The sequence below is a fragment of the Alligator mississippiensis genome, chromosome 6 (assembly GCF_030867095.1).
Source record: "Alligator mississippiensis isolate rAllMis1 chromosome 6, rAllMis1, whole genome shotgun sequence".
NCBI lineage: Eukaryota > Metazoa > Chordata > Crocodylia > Alligatoridae > Alligator > Alligator mississippiensis.
The window spans coordinates 93,925,489-93,949,272 of NC_081829.1; the positions used below are offsets into that span (position 1 = coordinate 93,925,489).

The 23,784-nt window shown below is 43.0% G+C and overlaps 1 long non-coding RNA gene across 1 annotated transcript in view; it reads left to right on the forward strand.

Annotated features, from left to right (window-relative positions):
• The first annotated feature begins 8,895 nt into the window (after positions 1-8,895).
• LOC132251104 (uncharacterized) overlaps positions 8,896-23,784 on the forward strand; it is a 151,150-nt gene continuing 136,261 nt past the window's right edge. The window contains exon 1 of the long non-coding RNA XR_009462892.1: positions 8,896-8,989. This is a non-coding gene — a long non-coding RNA (uncharacterized LOC132251104). The remainder of the gene's footprint in view (positions 8,990-23,784) is intronic.

Below are 23,784 nucleotides of genomic sequence, written 5' to 3' on the forward strand. Positions count from 1 at the left end.
GTGCTCAGGTGCCATAGCAGGCTAACAGTTGGAAGTAATAAAAAGAAAACCCAGATATTCAGTTCTTATGGAGTGCATGGAAGAGAGACAACTGGCAATCTCCCTACTATTTTAGGGTAAGGAAAAAATGGGCACAGTAGCTCTTTTCCAGACCCCTGGGTGGAGGGATTTTTCAGTCTAGCTGCTGTTCTGATGGAAAGCCCAATTGAACTCAATAGAGCTAAAGACAACTCACACTATTACGGAGCTGCCAAAATAGAAAATAATAGTGTTCCGGTAAAATTTAAAAACGTCTGGACTTCAAGAACATGAATAGAATTATTTTTCAAAGTCTATTTGATGGTTTAATGATTCTTTAGAAAGGGGATTTTCCTCTTTGCAAATTCTGCAGGCTTTTAGAATAATTCCTACAGGGTCCTTTTTAATTTCTGGAGCAGCCTATTGGTTTTGTCCCTACTCCAGTTGGTAGGGTTTTTCTATAAGAGATGTTAAAACCTAAGCGGTAGGTTTTGTAAATAGCCTTGTACCCACTGAAATGTTTTTATGACTTTTAAAAAACGCCACTGACAGCTGCTGCTTTTTGGAATTAAACCTCTGCCTGCGGTATTTCAACCCAATAGCTCAGCATGGCACCAGTGTAAGTGAAACCAGGTAGAAAAATGAAGAGGTTTATTTTTGCTGTCCAAATGTAATGGAAATAGAAACAAGCAACATGCTGATATGGAGAATTACAATGTTAAAATCTCATTGTACTAGAAACCCAGTTAAGGAAGCAAGTTCCTTAAAAATGTTTTATTTCAACTCAGCTTAGCTGACAGCCGTGTTGAGACTTTGAAAGAGAAGTAACCTACCTCGCATTTACCTTGCAACAGGAGGGCTTATATAGAGAGTTCATACATTTAAATTCACACCCTAGGTTATTTTGCTATAATTTCCCAAGTCAAGAAACTCTTAATAAAATTCTAAATGGGAGGCACCATACCCCTAAACTTCTGTAAGTGTGATTACCTGAGGCAAACTCCAGGTGTGGGGTATATAGCTGACCTCAGCTAGCTACATCAAGGTATAGTACTTTCATTCAACCAGGCTCTTACATCAAGACAGCTGTCACAGTGTAAAAACATACTTTCTTTTTGAAGTGGAGATAAAGCTTGAGTTATCCCACTCCAGCTTGTTTTCACTGGAGTTTTTCATCTGGAGGATGTTTCTTTGTGGCAGTGAAATGTCATGTATGTGAGCTAGCTTGTTTAAAGATAACTCAGGACTGGGAAGCAGTATAGCTAGCATCAGTAAAGCATTTTGCCCAGCACTATAATTTACCCCACCTAGTGCTGTGCTGCCCTGATGGTACTACTTCTGCCTTATGCTATACAGAGTAGTAGTTCCCAATATTTTCATTCACCAGCTCTACTTCTGGGTTTATAACCCCACTTCCAGAGCAAGCCTATCTTCTATAATTGAATTATTTTGTCTGTGTGTGGAGGGGGGGGGGGGGGAGTTGGGGTGGGGGGGCATGTCTCTGACTGCATTTGTAATTATGACTCCAAGTGATATTATGGCAAGTCCCAGTTCGGTTCACCATTCATGTAGACTTCCTGTGGCTTAACATCAACTCAGGGTGATGACTACTTCTGGATGGCCTCTAAGTACAGGCTCCAGTTTACAAACTCTTGTGGTTTACTCTAGGTTGACTGTCTATAGGCTGGCCAGTCATGGCTGAAGGGAAGCCCTCTATCCCCAAATTGGGATGGAGAGAGCTTATTTTGTTAGATGGGGCCCTGGAATAGAGAAAGCACACCCATCTCTTCTCAAGAGAATCACTTTATTGGGAAGCTAAACAAAAGTTTAACTAGTGCTCAGATCAGGCATTGAAAATGAAGAAACATACTCTCACCTGGGAGGATGGGGATAGGCCAGGCCCCAGGAACTCAGGTCTGGTTTAGTTTTTCTATCAGCCCAGTTCCATGATTTCACACTTCCCCCAGGATTTCAATCATATGCATATAATTAATACCATGCATCTATCTACAACCGGATTGGGTATATGATAATGAAGGGGGTTGATCATGAAGACCACCCCCCTCAACGAAGTGAAGAATTTATGACAAATAATTAACAAATGCTTAACTAGGATGGTCTAGTAATGGATTTCAATGGCTTTGCTTGTGTGACTGCAGTCAGATAACGAAGTCAGTGCTTTCTTGTTTACATCAGTAAAAATATGGAATCTGACCTTGCAAGCCTGTCTACAAGACTACCCAAAGTTCATGCCAACCTTTATATAATGGAGGATATATAAAAGATAGGGGCACTAATGCCATGGCCTCTCACGTGTTCCTTACAATGGTAACTACTTCTAGTTAATTGGCAATCAGTTGATCAGAGGCAAAAATATCTAGTGTAGATCCACACGTGTCTACTAAGAGCTGTGTATATGGAATGAGAAGGATAGCCACCCTTCTTCTGTGGTGTCTATTAGTATCAGAGAGTCTTTTGTTAAAAGCTAAAGTGATTTTACGCCACATAGAGGGATTTGTTGCTTTTTCTTTGAAGTCCTCTAAGTGGAATAAAATGATAGTGAATACTAAAATATGCCCTTTATCAAATGTAATGAACATCATGTCCTTTGGGAGAATAGCCTTCATTGACACTGAAACAGTGATTCAACTGCTGCTTTTGTGAGCCTGTTGTCATCCTGAACCAAAGAACAGTATGTGCTACATAGTAATACCAGGGTGTTGTACAATAGTATAGGGAAAAAATCAATAGCTTATCTCTTCAGTCTCTGTTCTCACTAAAAAAGTTAGAAACTCTCTTTTATGGCACATCCTCCTGAACAATAAATGGCTTTGTAAATTGGAATTTCCAACTACTTCAAATGAGATTTCCCCTCGTGTCCTCTTGCAGCTGTACATTTTCTACCTTCAGTCATTTCCTTTTCATGAATTTAAGAATCTCAGGCTTCAGGGTTGAGCCAGAAAGGGAATCCAGAACCACACCATGGGGTAACTTCATAAAATGAGAAATGGCTGGGATTCAGAATTTTCATTCTTTGGGAAATTCTGAAATTTCAGAAAAGGTTTCGTTCTGATTCCAGAACAAAAACCAGGACTTTCCAAATTTCCTGTGGAAGTAAAATTAAAAAAAAAAATTCTGTATTGGAAACCCATTTGCTTATATTCTGAAAAAAAATGGAGCCAGGTACTCTGAGCTTGGGGCACTTGGGGGTACCTCAAGCTGGGGCATGAAAAGGGTCCTCTGTTGTAGATCTGGGAGCTTGCAGGTCCCAAGAGCCCAAGGCTCCTACAGCCCCAAAAGCCCCGACTTGAGCCATCGTTCTTGGTGGTTTCAGGCTTTCTTCTGAGCAGTGAGTTTTGACCCCTGAATTCTAGCTAGAGCCAGTGCTTCAAGGGCTCCTGGCTCTGCCACAGCAAGCCTAGAAGCTCTGGCTCAACTCCCAGCTGTAAGTCAGGCAACCTGGGAGCCCCCAGTCACAGAGCAGTCCAGATAGCAAAGCTACCCTAGAGTCCATAAGTGAGCAAGGAGAGGAAGAAAACTAGAACTGAGATGGGCCTCCATTCTCCACAGCAGCCCAGAACTGGGAGGGTACAAAGGCTGTTTAAATACATGTGTATTAGCCTCCATCTCCCTATGGATGGAGTCCTGTGTGCCCCTTAGTCTACCCCACCTCCGTGCCGTGTGAAGAAATACTGCCATGCAGCACACCATGCCTATTTACTCCAACTCTGTGCACACTAAACTCAAGGAATTTCTTTATTTGTGTGATTTAAATGCTGCCCTTGCCAACAAAGGCTCAGGGTGACCTGTAGCACGAGAAACAGAACAACTTAACAAGGCAACTAGAATAAATAAAGCAAATTAACCAAATAAAAATGAAGCAGAGGCCCAGTAAACAGTACTTCAGCTTGGTTTTGGGTGCTAAAAACCTGCCCAAATAGAAAGGTCTTGCAGGACATCCAGAAGATGTCTAGCTCAGGTTCTGGTGGGCCTCAATAGGAAGGGCTGAGGAGCAACTTCTGAGAACAACTTCTCACATATTTTTGCCAAGTGGACTTGATGTACTGATGATGTTTGCAGAAATAAGGCATTGCAGAGTGGCCCTATAGACCCACCCCAGAAAGGAAGTCTAGGAGTGGCTCTGAGCATATGCCACAAGGGAGCACTGAGCTCCGCTGTCTCACTACTAGGGTGGCCATCATAGAGGACATTCTGGTTTTCTGCTATTCTGTCCTCTATTGATATGAAACCCGACGCCTTTATGTCCTCTTCAAGAGAAAAATAGAGGACATAAAGGTGTCTGGTTTTGCATCAATAGAGGACAGAGGACAACTTTAGACTAGACGTTAGGAAGAGCTTCTTCACAGTTCGAGTGGCCAAGGTCTGGAATGGGCTCCCAAGGGAGGTGGTGCTCTCCCCTACCCTGGGGATCTTCAAGAGGAGGTTAGATAGGCATCTAGCTGGGGTCATCTAGACCCAGCACTCTTTCCTGCCTATGCAGGGGGTCGGACTCGATGATCTATTGAGGTCCCTTCTGACCCTAACATCTATGAATCTATGGTGGCCACCCTACTCACTACTGGGTTCATGCAGGAAGGCGTGCCAGGTGCTAGGGCATGCTTCAGACAGTGCTCTGAGGTGCCTCACATAGTCAGTGTAGTGTAGACATAGTTGGTAGTAGACATAGACATAGTGTAGACATGCTCAACACAAACTCCCTCCTCCCTTATTTTCTACACAAAAAGGAAACCTGCAATGATCACAGTTTGTCAGCTGAAAGCACGGAGGAAGATTTAAATCTTTATCTGAGTAGCGCAGCCTATGCTGAGCGTCAATATGCTGGTAAATTCTGGTATGTTCTAGTGCTCTCTAGGTCCCAGGAGCTGCCACATTTACTGATATGGCAGTAAATCAATGCCATAAACATAATGCGTACGTAAGTGACTTCCCATAGTTAGATTTTGAGGTGGTTCCTTATTAGGGTTCATTGACCTTTAAAGGTCTTTGCTGGAAACTATGAGCAGAGATCTCTCTTTGTCACGTAGAGTACTTCTTACCGTGGGGACATGATGTGCAGAACCAGACCAAAAATATCAATAAGAATAGTGAACAGAGATATAGGGCAGAGGTCGGCAGCACTTGTTATCTGGCCCACAGAGCCCCTGCATCGGGGCCTCAGAGCCCAATGGCCTTGTCTTTACCTGTGCCCACACTGGGGCTAAGCAGCAAGGAGCTGCACAGGGGCCAGACAGCTTCTGTTGCCACATTTCTGTAGGGAGGTGGAAAGGGAAAGCTATGGGAGTACAGAGTATAGGGGGAAGTATCCATGACTAAGGCTCCTAGATGCTAGGATCATACCTTTGTAATAAAGACTCTACCAATATAATGGTCTACCAATATAATGATCCTATAATGTAATAGGATCATACCAATCTAATAAAGACTCTACTCAATTTGTGATTCCACAGATTTCACAGAAACCGTGAAATCCAGGATTATCTGCAAAATCAACCTAAAAAAAATAATGAAAACAAAATGCTGGTTCCCCAGCAGGAGCTGGTAGTCCTCACTGCCATTGCAGCTTAGCCTCACAGTCTGCCACCGGGGGGAAGGTGCAGGCTGGTGGGGTGGCATGAGAGGCAGCAGACAAGATAGCAGCTCCATCCTCCCACCTCCCCAGGCTTTGAATAACACTTTGAGTCTTGCAAAAACAATTGGACTGCCCATCACGATGCCCTAATAAAATTGGAGACCCCTCCCACCAGGTTACGATTTTCAAATCTTATGGGGGGGGGCGGCTCTTGTTTCTTATGGGGGGGGGGCTCAACTTTGCTGAGCTCCCCCATAATTTGAGCCCTGCTTCTCCCCATGCCAGGGTCTCTTTGCCAATCAGTACTGAGAGGAGGGGGCTGCATCCAGGAAATATCTGTGGAATTTGCCATTTATGCTGCAACCAACCTGCAAAAAAATGTTTAGTTTCTCTGTGGTTTAGGTAGGCCCTTAAATATAATATCTGTCTACACTGGATTGCTATCCTGGGTGTGTGTGTGAGAGGCAGAGGACAGGATGGGAGGAACTTATGAAACTGCTCAGAGCACAGATGCAAACAGTGTCTTGTCTTCCTCAGCATTTGGGAAAACTCTTGTCCTAGCCTAGTAAATACATATGTTTTAAGCAGAGTTAAGAGGTTTCTGCTTCTAGCAGCTGCAGCAGCCTCGCTGGGAGGTAGGAGGCCTGGAATGAGAAGCTGGTAATATTTATGCTTGTTCTCTCTGAGTTAGATTGCTTTCAGACTTCTCAGTGTTTAAGTGGATGTTATATTCTCTGCTGAGTGAATTCTGCCCCTCTCTAACCCTTCTGGGCTAAATCCAAACAGTCTGAATTGTGAGTGCAGCAGGGGCAGTGGCCTTTGCTGTAGGAAGGCGAGTGGTCAAGTTGCTCTCTGGAGTTACAGTGCTGTTATTTATTATTAACAGTTGCTGATACAGCACCGGAAAGTGATGTTTTTTCAAACAAGAGTGCTCAGTCTTACCCTGTAATAGGTCCCATTTCCACGATCTGGGCTATGAAAGTGGATTTAAATCTGGTTTACACTGACAGCTGAGGATTCATGCCAGAAGAGTTGTTACCCATAGAATAGGCCTGTAAAAAGAGTCAAGTCTCTTTTCTCTCCACCCCCAAAATTCTCTACTCTCCTTTTCCCGAAGCCAAGTAACCCTGAAGCTCCCATGCCAAGCCTTTGAACCAGCCCAGAGAACTTGGTTAGTCTTCACAGGCTGTTTCTGCTGTCTATATACTAGAGAGATGGTGCACAGGTATCAATACTGAGATTGAAGCCCTCAATCCTGGGGCTAGAAATGGGTTATGAGCTCGATTCCACACTCATAGACTAGGGGCAGAAATGACATATAAACCGGTATAGCAATTGGAAACTGGTTCAAATGTGTAACATGCCAGAAGTTCAGAACGCATAAACTGCTTTCAAGATGGCCAAAATCAGTTTAAGATCAACCTGGCTGGATGTGGTACCAGACTTTACTGATTTAGGTTAAATCCGTTTATTGAACTTCTGTCCCAGTTCTTCTCCAGATTCAGGCTGTCTGCTCCACTCAAGCAAGGAGGTGTGCTTTAGCACCCCTCCGGCTTCTGGCCTGGGCCACTGCAGGCACGTGGCTGCATTTGCAGAATCAGAAGTGAATGTCTGTCCACTTGCTTTTCAGTTCAATCTATGCAGCTTAGACTAACCTGTGAAGATTGAATCGATTTGGTCTTGGGCTTTTTGACTGTCTATACTTAGCCACTGAGATCAGAAGAAGTTTTGCCATCAGCTTTGTCTTAGGTTGTATCCATGAGTATAAACTTCAATTGCATTTTTTTTAATTAAAGCTCAAATTCAAACCCTAAATAGCAAAGTAATTTATGCTAATGTATTAAACATTAAGCAGTAGGACTACACAGATTTAATTCTGGCGCATTGCATGTTTCACAGACAGTAGCAAAAAAATCAACTGTAGGTTAATAATACTTTTTTACAATTTTACATTTTACAATTATACCTCTGGAGATAGTTTGTATTAATATTGTCATGTTTATTTATATATGCAACTCTAGTCTACTAGTTACTAAGGGCAATTTTATTTTGTTTGCCAGTCAGCATTTTGCATATCACCTCCAGTAAGTTAGGTTTCTAAGTCAGTTTATAGAGCTTAGAAAACTCTTTAAAGGATTAACACAAACCTATAAATCAAATGCAAGAACAAGGAGGCTGAATTTTGTGCAGAAGGCAGCTCAGTTGCAATGCGGCGTGGCGCGGTTGAATTTTAGATAACATTCCTCGTGTGGCGCTTTAAAGGTTCTTTATGTGAAGAGATAACAATTGTAAAACAAGTTGAAGCTAATGCTTTCAAAGAGGAGATTTACAGGGTTTGATTCTGCACAGGGCTTAACCTGTCTTCTCTTTGTTCTCCCATGAATAACTGAGTGCAACTTTGGGAACATAGGGAGGCCAGTGTGGAAATGAGATCATGTGGACTTCCAATGAACCAATCTGTTGAGTCTACAAAGGATCCCAGAACTGCGGTATGCCACACTCACGATTCCAATAGCCAGTAGACGTTTACATGCCCTCCCGTCTGTCTTCACACAGTTTCACCTACAACTTTATGCAGGTGCAAAAGGAGACCAGGCTTGATAATTAGGCCCAAAGGGGGAAAAAAATCACTGTTTCCAACTGACCAATAATGCGTAAGAAATATAGTTTGGAGGAGGAGAGAGTATAGATGGAGATTAAGTTAGACAGGAATGAAGATGGCTTGGAAGGTGCTGTTTTTTTTCTGTTGGAAGGGATAGAGAAGGAAAAACAGAAGTAGCAATGAGGCAAGGTGCCTGCATAAGGAACTAGAGGGGAGAAGGGAAATTTGCCTTGAAGCAAAACATGAAATGGATGGATCGGCTGGAAATGTCTGAAATCAATCAAGATAATCCAGAGAAATAAGTCCTTTTGAAAGATCAATACAAGCTTTAAAGGAAGAGGAAAAAATGCTATGTTCTTCTATTCCTGCCTCCTAAAGTGGCATTTCTCAGAGCATATGAATGAAATGGAGATGAAGGAAGAAAAGGGAACTTTACTTTGTTCCCCTGATCCAAGGCCAGTGTATTTTCAAATAGCCTTAGGGTTCTGTATTTGAGTGCAGTTGTGTGAGTCCTTGCATCCGCTATATGTGAGGGGTAAAGAGCTTGCCAAGAGTCTGGAAAGGAGACGGTTAATGTTTTTTTCTTCCCTAAGGAGGGGGACTGCTGCACAGGTGCAGCCATGAGTGCACAGACAGCCAGGGAAGGGCGGCTGGGCCAGTTGCAGTCCATTAGATAATACCTGCACAAAAGGGTCTTCCAGACAACAAGCTGGGCTTAGAGGAAGGAGAGCAGAGGGAAGAGTTATGGAAAAAAGACTGCGAGGTACTCAGAGACTATGGTAAGGAGGCATGGGGCATTTGGGTATCTAAATCATGGGAAAGGGGAAGGATTTAAACCACACATTTATTTTTTTTTTCAGCAGCTTTTCAGAAACCAAGTTTAAATTGAGCTTTAAAGCCCTGGCGTGGGGGAGTTGTCTTCTGTAGAGCACTGGGACCATGCCAGCGGGAACTGTTTTGCAAACTGAGTACACAGAAACCTCCTGACTTCTTGTGGAGGCAGGGAGAATATGTTCTCCTTTATTTCCCTCCTACTTTTAAGTAAAGGATTCTAGAGCTTTCACGTCTCCCAGAGTAGCTGGAGCTTTATGAAAGAAGCCACGGTTGAAGTCTTTGCTCAGTAAAAGCATGGGAATCTTGACTGACTTCAAAGTCAGGACTTCACCCAAATTATCATCAACTGGCAACAAATGAGTTTAGTGTGGCACTTGTTTGCTTGGTTTTAGTACTTTGTTTTGCTGGGTGTAGGTCCTGTGGACTCTGCAGTCCTATTTCTATTGCTGCCTGAGCTCTTCCCTGGTCCAAAAGGGGTGTTCTGGGCTTAGGACAGACAGCCAAAAAGCCCAAGGGTGAATTGATTCAACCTTTGCAGGTTCATCCAAGCTGTGTGGAGTGAACCAATAAGCAAGTGAACAGACATTCACTTTTGATTCTGGAAATGCAGCCACATGTCTGCATTGGGCCAGGCCAGAAATCAGAGGATGCTAGAGCACGTCTCTCTGCTGAGCTGGAGCAGACAGCTTGGGCTAAGGCCAGCCTGCCTACCCTACAAGGGGGTGGGTGCAGGGCAAGTGCAAAGTACCCTGTGATGCTGACTGACTGTGAGTTAACTTGAATCTGGAGGGGATCTGGAACACAAGTTCAATAAACCAATTTAGCCTTAATCAGTGGAGTCTGATACTACATCCAGATTTATCTTAAGCTGGTTTCAGTCATTTTGAAAGTGATTTATGTGCACTGAACTTCTGTTGTGTTACGTGTTTGAACCAGTTTCCGATCATTTATACCAGTTTTTGTTTAATTTCTGTCCCTAGTCCTGGTGTAAGAGTCTCCTATGCCTAAAGTATAAGTAAAATGAGAGCTTTTTTGTAGCATAAATATAAAAACAAAGCTGTTAACTTGTGGCATAATCTTAATGTTTAGGCATAAAATGACACTGTTAGATTATAGCCCCATTGCTCCTGTTGTTTGGCAAGTAGTCTTATTGGAGTTAATGGTAGTGTTGGTAGGAGTAACTGCTTATCAAGTATTGTGCATGTGATATGATGCATAATGTGTACAGGAGGGGAAGACAACATTCTTAAATACCTATTTTGAAGGCAATTAAATTGTTTTCCATCTTTAGGAAGCTGAAGCTAATCTTTTTAAAGCAGCATAAATCAGAGTGCCTAGGAAGAAATTATTTTAGGTAGTCCTTGATTTCAATGAACTCATGGAAGAGGATCATAATTGGCGTCTAGGTGATGTTGTTTCATTTCATACACTTCTGAAAGTAAGCAGTGTAAATTGGAAGCAGAAAAATATGTTGTTGCTTAAACGTGTGTGGTTTTTTTTGCAGGCAAAAATATACCTTTCTGTAAATGAGAGAGACACGAGTATAGCTTATTTGATGGGAGAGAGGGGTCTCTTTATTCATCATCAATACACTGCTTGGGATGATGCATGCCACAAATAGGTGTCCTACTTAAGAAGATTCAGTCCGTTGAATGTGTCCAGTGCCCACCCTCATCCCCTGTACTCTGCGTTTTAACAGCTGTTCCGCTTATGGGAGCTAAAACACAGTGATTATTTTCAAGTGGCTCATGTCTGTTTTGCAGCCTCCCACCCCCACAAAAGAAAGCCTTGTAACGAAACGCTGATTCAATAAGATGATGCTCCCGGCAATTATGGTCACGGAGAATAAATCTGTTGAGGTTATAATAGATCAGGGTATGAAACGAGACTTGAAGATGCGTCATGTTCCTGTTATCTCCAGTGAACAGGAAATGAACTGGCAAGTGCTGCTACTATGTCTTCGTTCCTAAGTTAAAGACACATTGCCAACTTGCTTTTTTGCAAAACAGGAGTTTGAATAAAAGATTTGAAGACAGGAAAAACACAGTATGTCATGAATATTTAAACAGGAGGTATTTGGTCCAATTGTAAGAAAGGCCCTCAGAAAGGAAGGAGATATGGAAACCTCAGAAGGCCCAATTCATTCTATTGGATTTCCATCACTCCTTCTGCGCATGTCCTATCTTTATTCCTCCTTGTTAACTTTATCAGATCTTTCCTGCTCTCACCCTGAAGTTGATTATTGCTTTTAATTACCTTGTGCATTGCAGTATGAAATACATGGGAGGTTATCCTTTCAGGGAATTGCTTCCAGTCTCAAAGACAAAACGGTAGAAGGAGGAAGCAAGTGAGATGACATTCAAGGGAATGGGATTCATACAAATGTCTCTAGGTTACACTAATGGAGGAGAAACTAAACGAATACAGGGACCAGTTGTTTTGTCTTCTGGTGACTTGTATAGATGTGATCATACTTTAGACGCTTAAACAGGAAGTATTATGAACCTGATTGAAAATATGGGTCTGGCCTTTCTATGCTTTAACTAAATATGCATCTGAAATGCTTAGCTCTACTGACTTAACAGGGCCTTGCAGGGATTGCTCACTTGATCTTTATTACCTATCAAGTAGTCATTTTTAAATGAACACATTTGTCCTTAACAACTGCATACAAAGCTATTAACTTGTGCTTCTGTTTGTCCGACTTGCTGACCCTACTTGGCTCCCACTTCAGTGTCCTTTAATAAAAGATTTGGCTGAAGATTCAGGATTGCAGGTGAGCATCAACTCCTTGCCAATTCCGTTTTGCCCAGAGTAAGGATATGAATGAGAACAAAACTGAGAATATTATAGCCTAGCTTTTATTTCCTATTTCACTAATGCCTCCTGTATGCATCTCTCCCATCCTTGTTGTGGAAGAAGTCTAAATGCTTCAGGCACTTGATGGTTCTTATTCTTCCTGCATTTTTAAATAACTCTTTAAAAACAGATCATTGTTCCAGCCTGTGTTTATAGCAAATGACTTTATATGCACTACAAGTGGTTTTAAGGGCCGTCATTAATATTTCTTTACTATTCATCTTAATGCTCTGTGTAGCTCTCTTTTTTTAAGTCTCTGTGCAGAACCATTAGTGGACTCTGATTTGATAAAGCACAATGGATTCCTTCTTTTTGACTGATTGTTGTTGTCATGCAGTACAAATTTAAACTTTCTTCAGTGGAACAGCTCTCTCAAATCTGACAGACTATGCCTAGAGGTCCTACCTACCCAACCGCCAACTTGTATCAGCCACGACTAGAAAGAATGGTTGCCCTTTCCCAAATCATTTTACATCAGGCCTTGTTGCTTATATAATTTGTTTCTCTAAGTGCTCATCTCCTTTTGCTGGCAATTAAAAAGGCAGAAGGTTATATACCATAGTTTAATTAACATTCTGCAGGCTGCAAGGCATTCTAGGAGTCCCTGTACCGTGACCCCAAAGACCTCACTTCACTTCCAGGCTTGTTTCAACTCTCATGTTGATATCGAGTTTGCATGTATAAACAAGAAGGCTATTATTATGCAGTGGAGGAGGAGGGGGAAGAAGGAAAATATCTGCAAATCAACCCTAACTCCCAGATAGTGGTGTTAAAGATGCTAGACTGGAGCTTGTAATATTTGGCTCAGTTTCTACTCCTACTACAGGCTTTTGTTTTCCTCAGGCAATTTTTCTGAGATCTCTTAGTACTTTGGTTTCCCATCTGTAAAGTGAGGTCTGATGCAAATGTCATCTTGTTGTGTGAGTACTCTTGATCACCTGTGCTTTTGACTGAAATGCCAAGGGGTATTGGCACAAAGTGACTGACACCTAGCAATGGATGGTCATTAGCCTGGAGTGACTTCACTTTGACAGTACAATACATATGTCAGTATGCACAGCTGAGGCTGACAGAAAGCACTTCTCATATGGGCGAGGTGATGGCTAGAAAATGATATTTAGAAATTTTGCTTTTAGGAGTTGGCTTGAAGGTAAAGTAGATATTGCAAGAGGACAGTGGTACAGGGGAATGGCAAGGGTTAATTGGTTTTTAAAAGCCTCTTTGTAGCAATGTTTCCTTCAAAGCCTGCTGTGCTTGAAGCCAGCAGACAAACGGGCTGGGAAATTGAAGACATGTACCATGGTGTTCCCTGATACTCCATAACAAAAGATAAGCTTGCCACATTGGCTAGGTCACAGTGACCAGCTGCAGAGCCCTTGGGATTTCTGGTCTTGGTGACCAGACCAAATCAGAAGGCCAGGGCATACCCAAATTAAGACACTGGTAAATGACCAAATTAAGACGTGTGCATGTGATGGGTTTGGGAAACAAAGGAATATGCTGACAGAGCAGAATGTGGGCAGTATAACAACCACAAAGAAACCAACAACGATGCCCAGGAATGAAGAGTCATCAGGAGGAGAGAAGGAATACAAAAGGAGGGATTTCAGAGCAGCAAAGGCCCTTGAGAGGGGTAAACTGGGGCCACCATGAAAAAAGGGCATACCACCAGCCCATCTCACCCACCCCATTGCAGGAAGGTGGGCCTCCAGGCTGCTGACATTCAAGAAAGAACCTCAGGGTGAAGTTTGCATACTGGCCAGATATCCCTTCCCTCTGTGAAGCCTAGGACCAGTAGATGTAGAACTGGGGGTGGGGGGAGCTTTCTTGCCTTCATGATTCTTATTTGCTATCATGTGTATCAATAACATTTGCCTGTTATCAAATGGAAGAAGTTGTGGTTGGTCTGAGGGTTTGGGTCCATCCAGAATAAAGTATCTGAGTCATAAATCCAGCAGCAAGATGTGATTTTTGAGAGGAACAGGGGTTTAATGCTGATGGTGGAGAATGGAGGTCTTGTTCTGGTGGGTGAGCCTGCTATTGGGAGGCAAGGCTGTGTGGAAGTTAGAAGGATCTTAGAATCTGAAATGAGGAAATAGTGACTAAGTTATGGTTGAGAAGTGGGTGTTCAGCACTGATGACTTGTAGGAAACTGGACCCTGGCTGGGAGACTTTACCCTGGACCTGAGGGGCAAAAGCCAGAATCTGTGCTTGGGTGCTGGTCTAATCACTGGACTACATAGTAGCATTTGGGATTTGGATCCAAACATTACAGCCTGGTGGATATTCTGTGGGGCTGACCTCAACTGGGTCTACAACAAGGGTGGAAAATGGGAAGTTGAGTTCTTGCTTCTGTAAACTGTCATCTCTGCACCCCTCAGGATTGTCCTTGATCTGGGAGTCTTCTTGGCTGTCCCATTAGGAGCCCAGGACTCTGCTTATTCCTTTAGCCTTTAAACGGTGTCCTTGAGATCTATATGTGTTGGAAAATATTAAATTTTACATTAACAAAGCAGCTTGCTGCTTCTAAATCTAAACCAGCCTTCTTTATTTTTGTTCAGGATATGCTACCCACCAGCTATCACCTGGGGAGCTTAGCCTTTCAGACTTTGCTTCTGTATAGCTTAATGCTTTTTATCCTGGAAGATCCCAGTTTATCTTAAAGGAGGATCCTGCCTTTGTTCCCATTGAAGTCGATAGAGCATGCCCATGCATATCGGTACAGGTCACCCATCTTCTTCACACCTCTTTCTAGGGGCCCCCAGTCATTGATATCATGAATTAGCGCAACCACAGAAAAAAAGAGAAAATATGGAGTGGTCAATTTTTGTTAAATTGCAATTTGCCATTGATACAGGGTGGGGGGGAGTACTTGGTGACGTATCCACAGAACTGGACAGCAGCGATGACAGTGTTTTGATGCAGCCTGGAATTTGAGGCTGATTGAAATGGTTGCAGCCTTAGGAGTTAGAGGAGGGTTTTCTTCCCATACGTGTATGCTCCTTGGAGTGGTGCTCAGATTATTGCATGAGTGCAGTGATGGGAATGTGACTGAGCCCCACCAGTTCCTTCCACAGCAATAGAAGTACTTTGTCACTGTCGGAGAAGGTAACAATGTTGATTATTACCAAGCTGAGAGAGGTGAAAAGACAATGACCTAGAGGTGGTAAATCGCTACATCTCCTTAGCAAACAGAGCTGCAAGTACCTTGAAGAAACCTCCTTTGAAAAGACCCAAAACAATGACTAAGAAGTTTATCATCAAGCATCAGCATTAAAGTTCTGGAAGGACATTTTAACAAATGCCTGTTGTCATTTTTCCTTTCCAAAATGCTTTTCTAGTTTCTTTTCACAATTACCCTTTAATTGTCCCTTATCTCCTATTTTCACTCTCATAGATCTATGTAACTTAATAAAGAACAGACTGTTCTCAATGGCTTTAAAAAATAAAAACCAACCAAAAAACCCCGTATTTCTTCTTCCTTCCTCCCAACCCCAGCCCATGAAAAGGAAGAGTGGCAAAATTTCCCAGGGAAGGAAATGGTCCTGGGGCTATAAAACAGTCAAGCCCAAAATGTAGCTCCTCTAAGAAGGCTAGTATAGGTTAATATGCTAGTCTGGGATTTGGATTCAATTATTGGCTCTGCTTTCGACTTGACTTTGCTTGGTCTCCCTGTGTCTTGATTCCCATCTATGCCTCAAGTCAAGGAAAAACTTGTCCAAGAGTGAGGACTACTGTGGGAATACCAAGTGCATGTGAGTACCTGAAATGTGCTGGCAACTGGCAATGTTTCTCCCTCCATTATTTTTAGTTTGGTTTTTTTTTTTTCTTTTAGATGGTTCTGGGTTTCCTCCAAACCAGTAGTGTTTTGGATAGCTTGTTAGGTGTCTGTATAGCTAAATCCTAGACTTTCCAGAAAATGCTTCCAAAAGGATTGTGTTGATATACTGAAAGAAACCCAGGAGTGGAGGACTTGCGGTAGATGAAGCAACCTAGTTGGGATGGAGGGATTTCTTCTGTCTGTATTAAAAGTGCACGGAAGAATAAATGAACATCAATTTGACACAAATTCCGTGGCGCAACGCCTGCGGCACAACGCTTCAGCCTCCCTGGTCATCCATCGCTGACCTCTGAGTGGCTGTTCTTAGACAATAATGTTTTTAAAAACAAATTTCAACAGGAAATACTGGAACAAGAAATCATCTGCAGACTAGATTGTGGTAAGTATGGTCTGAACCAAGACTGGATTAGCTTTTATAAATCCTTTGTGTCTCAGTGAGTTAACTGCTTCATTTTTTTTTTTCTTTCCTACTCGCCTTGTCTCACAACAGTTTTCCCACACTCCCCCTCTCCCTCTTCTGTACGTGTTTTATTTTAGTCCCTGCTTCCTGTCTAGAAGCGTTGCTTCACAGCATCTGATTCAGCCTCTTGTTTATGAAAGCTTGTTACACATCTCTGGTTTAGCATATAAGGCACACATCTACCTTGCCTTCTATCTGACTTTGCACTAATAGGGCTGACTAGTGCTCTGAGAATGTTGTTGACACTGTGGATTCCTATTTGAAATCTCTTGGTTTATCTTGTGAATCAGATGCAGGTGTTTGCACACTTAACACTGGTAATAGTGTATGGCACCCCACACGACCCATAAAAGAATCTGGCTGAGAACCACTTCTCTGCATTGTAGAAAGCCAGAGCCTGGAAGAAGTAGGGCTAGGATTCAAAGAGATTTAGACAAATTGGAGGACTGGAGCAAAAGAAGTCTCATGAAGCTCAGTAAGGACCAGTGCAAAGTCCCGCACTTAGGGTGGAACAAACTTATCCCATGCAGGCTGGGGACTGGCTGGCTAAGCAGCAGTTCTGCAGAAAAGGACCTGGGGGTTACAGTGGACAGTAAGCTGAATATGAGTGAGCAGTGTGCCCTTGGTGCCCAGAAGGCTAATGGCATCCTGGCCTGCATTGGTAGGAGTGTTGCCAACAGATCAAGGGCAGTGATTCTTCCCCTCCATTCAGCACTGGTGAGGCCACATGTGGAGTCCTGTGCCCAGTTTTGGGCCCCCACTACAGAAAGGATGTGGACAAATTGGAGAGAGTCCAGTAGAGGGAAATAAAAATGGTTCAGGGGCTGGGAAACATGATTTCTGAAGACAAGTTGTGGGGACTGGGCTTACTTAGTCTGGAGAGGAGAAGACTGAGGAGGAATTTGATAGCAGCCTGTAAGTATATGAAAGGTAGGGCTGTGCAAAGCTTCAGATCATGATTCAGATTCGGGCATGATTCAGAGGCTTAATCTACAAATCTGAATTGAATTCCTGGAAGCTTTAGGTTTTCTGAATCGATTCGGAGCTTCCAAATAGATTCGGAAAAGATTCGGTGACTCGGTGATTTGGCCATAGGGTATAATGGGGAATCAATGAAATATCTATAACCAATTCAAGTGAATCTTGCAGGGCTGGTAGCTTCTTCTGGGAGTATGACACATGCAAAGTTTCAACATGATAGGTGTAGGGGTTTCTGGGAAACTGCACCTCAAAATCCTGAAAGCAAAAACTCATGTCACGTGTGTATGTTAAGCCACAGTGGGGTGGAAACTGGAGGAATGGTGGATCTTGCTGAGGCCACAAAGTCTGCCAAGATTCAAGGAGATAGGTGCAGTTTCTCCCAAACCCCTGCACCTCAAGTTGCAGACAAGCAAAACTTGTGACATGGGTGACACTGTGTGTATTAAGACGCAGCAGGATGAAAGCTGCAGGGATGATAGCCCCCGCTGAGGCCATGAAGCCTGCCAGCTATCAAGGAGATAGGTGCAGGGTTTCTGGGGCCCTGCACCTCTAGCTGCTGACAGGCAAAATTCATGACATAGGTACTTGTGCAACTGATTGTCTCTTTCTTGGGGATACCTGGATAGGTAGCTGGGAGGTAGGGGACCTGGGACAGTATGTGTGTGTGTGTGTGCTGGTGCCTGTGGTACCTATGCTTGGGGTGCTTGGTAACTAAAGAGCCAGTGGCAGAGATCAGGGAAAAAGGCAGTGGGGACAAAGCAATAACAAAGAAACGGGTTTGCAGGCAGAGAGGAGCTCAGGACAGCTGGAGCCACAGGAGCATGGGACAGGTGTTGGAGGTGGTGGTGAGCCAGAAGCAGGAGAGGGAGAAATGAGACAGAAGTTGGAGGGGCGAGGAGCAGAGATTGGAGAAGGGCTGGAACCGTAGTAATGCAAAACTCAACTCAGGGTCCCAAATAACAGTTTTATTAAATGAACACTGTACTGTACAGCATGGTTCCCACACACACTCCCACAATGGCAGCAGGACAAAGAGACTCAGTGGAAGGGCTGGAGTCCAGGTAGGGAAGAGAAACAGAGTCCAAGTCCTTGGATGAAGAGAGGGTGGGGTGGGGGTCTCCTACCTCCCAGGTCCCCTACCTCCCAGCTACCTATCCAGGTTGGGAGGGGGTCCTCGATGGCCATTTGGGGTCTTTCTCCAGCAGGTGTTATCCAGAGGGGGGTTGCCAGCAGGCCCCATGTGTTGGTAGGCAGCATGACGTGGAGCAGGTCCAGGTGAAGATGGTGTCCCAAATAGTCAGTCTTCACTACCCCTTTTTATGGGGCAGATTACCTCTGATCTCCTATGGGGAGGGTATGTCCAGGCAAGGTCGTCCGTTCCAGGTGTTCTTACTGAGCATGTGCAGCCTTGGAACAATGGTGGGTTGCCTTGTCCTTTGTTTCTTGAATGCTGAGGTGGTTCCAATGGCTGGGTCAGTGGTCCAGGTATTGGTTTTGGTGGTGGGATGATTTAGTAGGGGGTCCCACTATCATTGTGTTTCACTCATCCATTCACTCCTTTGCATTCAAGGAAAACCAATTTATATGGGACTTAAACGTGAGTCATAATTGCAATATACTTCAGAACAGAGCATGGGGACAAGATGGGAATGAGATGGGAAACTGATGGACAGAATGGATACTTGACATCACTCATGCCAACCCACACTGCAGGCCTAAATCATGAAACAATAAAACAATAAAAATCAATGCACAAGTGATAGGAATACAATATAAAACAGTAAAAATCCATACAAATATAGAACACTATTTTCAACATAAAAAGGGGCTTATTACGATAATAGTATACAGGAACTTAGCTTACCTAGTACTACTTGTAACCACTTATAAGGGATAGAGAGGGCAGACAGAAAGTCAGAAATGGTTAGAGGAAGGGGAGGGAGTATATTTTTAAATAAAAATAAAAATAAAAAAGAAACTGGGGGTTATGCTACAACTTGATGCTACTGTGCAGTAGTAATGAGCTATGGTGCAGTCAGCACCACTAGTTATCTGTCTGGGATGCTACTGTGCAGTAGCTCTGGTTACTGCGCAGTCATTCAGTAATTGGGTATGCAAGTACTAAATGACTGCGCAATAACAACTGCACAGTCAGTGTCTTGTGTAGATGCCGCCTGCAACTATATGATCTGGAGCAGCCTACAGCTAGCCGTACCCTAAGCACAGAGGTATTTTCAAAATTTTCCCTCTCTGCCTGAGTTGCATGCAGCTACATGCATCCGTTAGGGGTGTGGAGGCCAGAATCTATACTGGAGAGTAAGTGCCTGCAACTATTATCCACAAAAGGATCCAGGCTTATACTTGTCTTTATTAGAGGACTATGGAACAAGTTGCCAAGGGAAGCTGCGTAATCTCTTTCATTGGCAGTCTTGAAGAAGCAGGACAGGTATCTGTTTTGGGATGACTTAGGAATTGCAAATCCTGCATTTGTGCAGAAGTTTGGACTAGGTCAGGGAGGGTCAACATGTGGCCTGGGTAGTTTTGTATGTGTGTGGCATACCGCAGATCAGGATCGGGGTAGGCAGTACTATAGAAGATAGAGCAGGAAGGAGAAATTTGGATAGGGAAGCACAGGGAAGAAAGCAGAGCAGCAGATGAGCAGAGCAGGTAGGGGAAAGATCAGAGTGGCATTTGGGGAGGCTGCAAGGCTTATTTATAGCATGCTTGCCAAAAAGGTGGCCATCACTAGACTAGATGCAAGGGACCCTTGAGTTAGTTCCCTTCCATGCCATATGACTTCTCCACGTTTTAAAAAAATAAAAATAAATGGCATCTCTTGCAATGAGCTATGACTTCCAATTTCCTGGCTTGGAATAGTAGATGGCACTCAAAAGTGCAAGATTTGCAAGCTATGAAGATAAATGTGGGTCAACACTTTCACTTCCTTTTTGTTAACGAGCAAGACTGAAGGTATGGGAGGCTGAGAAGGAAGACAAGGAAATGAGGAGAGTGCAATTAAAACTGGTTAATGTACTGTTTCAGAAGAAATGTCTGAATAGGAAATCTTCTGTAGAAGTGCCCCTCAGGAAATGAATGGCCTCTCTCAGCTCCATAGACAACCAAAATGTTTGATGCTCTGAAATGTTTCATGGTTAATGAGCCTCAAAGTTAAAAGACCATGGCTGTGGCATTGGGGAATCTCATTTCGGGAGGAATGCTCATTAATATGTGCTGTTTTCCCCCCCAAAATTAAATGATATAGCTTTGAACAGGAAAGAACAAGAGGAAAGTCTCATAAATCTCATGATGAATGGGGATTTGAAGGGAATCTTGTTAGTAACTGACACCAAGAGAAACAACTGAAAGGTTATATAGCAAGTGATGAATATTCTTTGCAAAGCATGGAAGGAATTTCATATTACTGAAGCAGTGCCAATGGAAAATGACTTGTGTAATGACAGAAAGACTGATGAAGAAAGAGAAACCACTTCATTCAGATTCAGGTTCTTCATTCAGATTTTTTTTTTTGGCTGCCTGTAAAATTATATTCCCCTTCCTGCCACACCAAGTTAAATGTCAGTGGAAAGGGTTTTTTACAGCATGGACAGTAACAAAGTGCTCTGCATAACTGAGAAAAAAGGAGGTGCATTTCTTGGAAGGGAAATCTTCTTAAGCTTTCTGCAGTCAGCTCAAATGGGCAGGCAACGGGACATTGATCCATGCCCTTCATCTCCTCTCGCCCCAAAGCTGAACAATCAGGAGACAGACGAAAGGCTCTCGTCATACAACACATCCCACAGAGGCATCTGGTGAAAGTTGGTTGGAAGATTCACAGGCAGTAAAACCAGAGGGGATCACTGTGGTCATCCAAGTTGACTTCCAATGTAATGCAGATCGCAGGACTTCCTTGTCTTAATTCTCGTTTGGACAGTTTCTCAGAAGTTTTGTGCTTTCGTTCAATCTAGAGCCTTAATTTCAGTAGTGGCGAGTGAGTTGTCTGAGGGTAATGAACTCCTGGATGTTCAAAATCCAGCTCTTGTTCCTAGTCGGAACAAGTTGGTATCTGTGGTTTAGTGACTTGTGAATGTGGCTGGTTATTGGGACGTCTCATTCTTGTTCCATGCTGTGCAAGAAACTTTTGTTTTCATGTGAGGTTGGGTCGGTTAACCACTGGGGTCCTTATTGATGGTCTCTGTAAGGTGGTAGGGATATTACTGCTGCAAAGCAGATGGTTCGAGATCTTTGGATCTTAAAGTGCTGTCAGATTTAACAGACTGAACCAAATAGACTTATAACCTGACAGTCTCATCGCTGCCTTTCTTCATCTTGTCTTAAAGCCAGATTGAAAGCTCTGTGTTCTGCTATTTGTCTAATCGGGGCCCAATGGCTGTAGGTAGTGTAATGATTTAGGGCCTGCAAGTGCTTCTTTGATATATAACTTATTTTATTATTGCTTAATATTTATATTATGCTTTTGCTTGCATACCTACCTAAGAAAAATGAGGCATTCCAGCAGCACTGGCTATGGACCAGAAATCCCTTTTATGCTCTCTGAATGTACAATGACAATGGACCCGAATCTGGTACCAGTGATTTCGGTGACAACATTTAGTAAATGGCTACAATGTAGCTACTGTCATGTATTTCATGTGATTTGCAAGTACTTCTAAGTGTTTTATGTATTATATCAAAATAAATAAATCCCAGCTCTTTCTCTCTGGTCACCTTAAATTCAGATTTATCCTTGTCTAGAAACGGGGAGGTCGGACTCAATGATCTATTGAGGTCCCTTCCGACCCTAACATCTATGAATCTGGCCTCTTCTTACTATAGCTGTCAAACTCTTCTTAATCTAGTAGTTTCTTCATGCACCATCCTCACAGACAGCTTGACCCTACAAGTTTTTCTGTAATTTTTTGTCTTTTCACTTTTCTCAGCAAAGTAATTGAATTTGAAAGGCCTATAATGCATTGTGCTGCCAGGTAACCTTCCTGGCTTCTTTTAAATTGCGGCCATGTCTTCCTTTCAGTTTCATATAAATGTCTGGGGGAGGTAATGTGGGGATTTGGGGGGAGGAAAGGGGAGACCACTGAGATTACATAAAGTGTGAACAGTTTTGGGCAGCTCTGTCTGGTCTTTGCAGGTTCAGCTGTGTAGGATGAGACTGGCTACACAATGTCCACTAAAGCAGAGAAGGGTTTGAGAGCACAACTTACTTCCAAGTCGGGGAGGGTGAAATTTGTCCTCCTTTTCAAAACGGACCGCGTCTCTTCATGGTCACTAGTACCGTGACAACATCCAACTTTTTTTTAAGTCTGCCCCTTTGCTTTCTACCCAAATCTCTTGGATTCAAAAGTCATCCATAGTGCAAACTTCTCTTTCAAAAGCAGGGCTATAGATAACCACTTATAATTAAAGTCTTTCAACTCCTTTCAACTCAAAGGAGCTAGAATTTTTTTAATTAAAAACCCTAAGTATTGTCAAATATTGTGATAATTAGTAAGATGAAGTTGGAAGTTCAGCAGTTGGCTGAGATAATGTATTGCTTTTGTTTTCTAGCTGAAATAAATAATTCTAGTGATGATCAGGGTGGGCAGCACCTCCATAAATAGATCAAGCCGTACCTTATCTTAGTGTTGTGTTGGGTGTGTGTGTGTGTGTGTGGTTTCTCTTTGGAGAGGTGAGGAGAAAGTTAAGTACCTACCTGTCTGCAAGCTGGAATTACTTGCTGTGCTTTAATTTGAAACCATTAAAAAACCCTTTTTTCATATAAGTGAGTATTACACCTGATGGCAGCAGCTTCATTTTTGCCTGAGATGATGCAAGTAAATTTTAGTGTAGAAAAGACTGGAATAGAGTACCTGATGCTCTTTGGGCCAATGAGCAGCACAGCATCTCTCTGGGTGTTTGGCCAATGATACCAAAGGTTTTTAACCAGCAGCTTCCTGGTGCAGAGTACGATTCTCACAAATGCTTACATGACTGCTGCGAGGGGGAAGTGGCCTTTTGATGGGCCTAGAGGAATAGCAGCCTGGGAAGGGGCAGAGGTAGGCATCCTGACATGCACTGTGTTAAGGCTTTCTTAGTATTACTCCCGCCAGGAGATGGCTTGAGCAAGCTAAATCTGGAACTGGCAGTCCTGCTTTTGGCAAGATGTAAGAGGATTCTGGGTAACAAGTCAGATTATTAAACCACGTGACAGGTAATGAAGCTCTTCCTGTTGATGAGGAAAGGTAATGTATTGTCTAACGCTATGAACCAGATGAGATGCAGTTGCAAACATGAAGTAGAAATCTAAGCATGCTTGAAGGCGAGACAAGGTAGGAGAAACTTGTGTCATGCTAAAGACTTTGGATGCAATATAGGTGAGTAGGTGGATTCCTAGCAAAACAAAGACAAGGCTATTCAAGACTTTGGGGCCTGTACCAATACACAGCTGTGAAAGTTGGAACTTATGAAGTAGCTGGAGAGAAAAGGACAAGCTGTTGAAATGATGTGCTACAGTGGGGTGGTGAATGGTTCCTAAACCCAGTAAAAAAAACTCAACAAATGGATCCTTGATAAGCTTGGAACCAGGTTTGAATTTAATGCAAATGGTG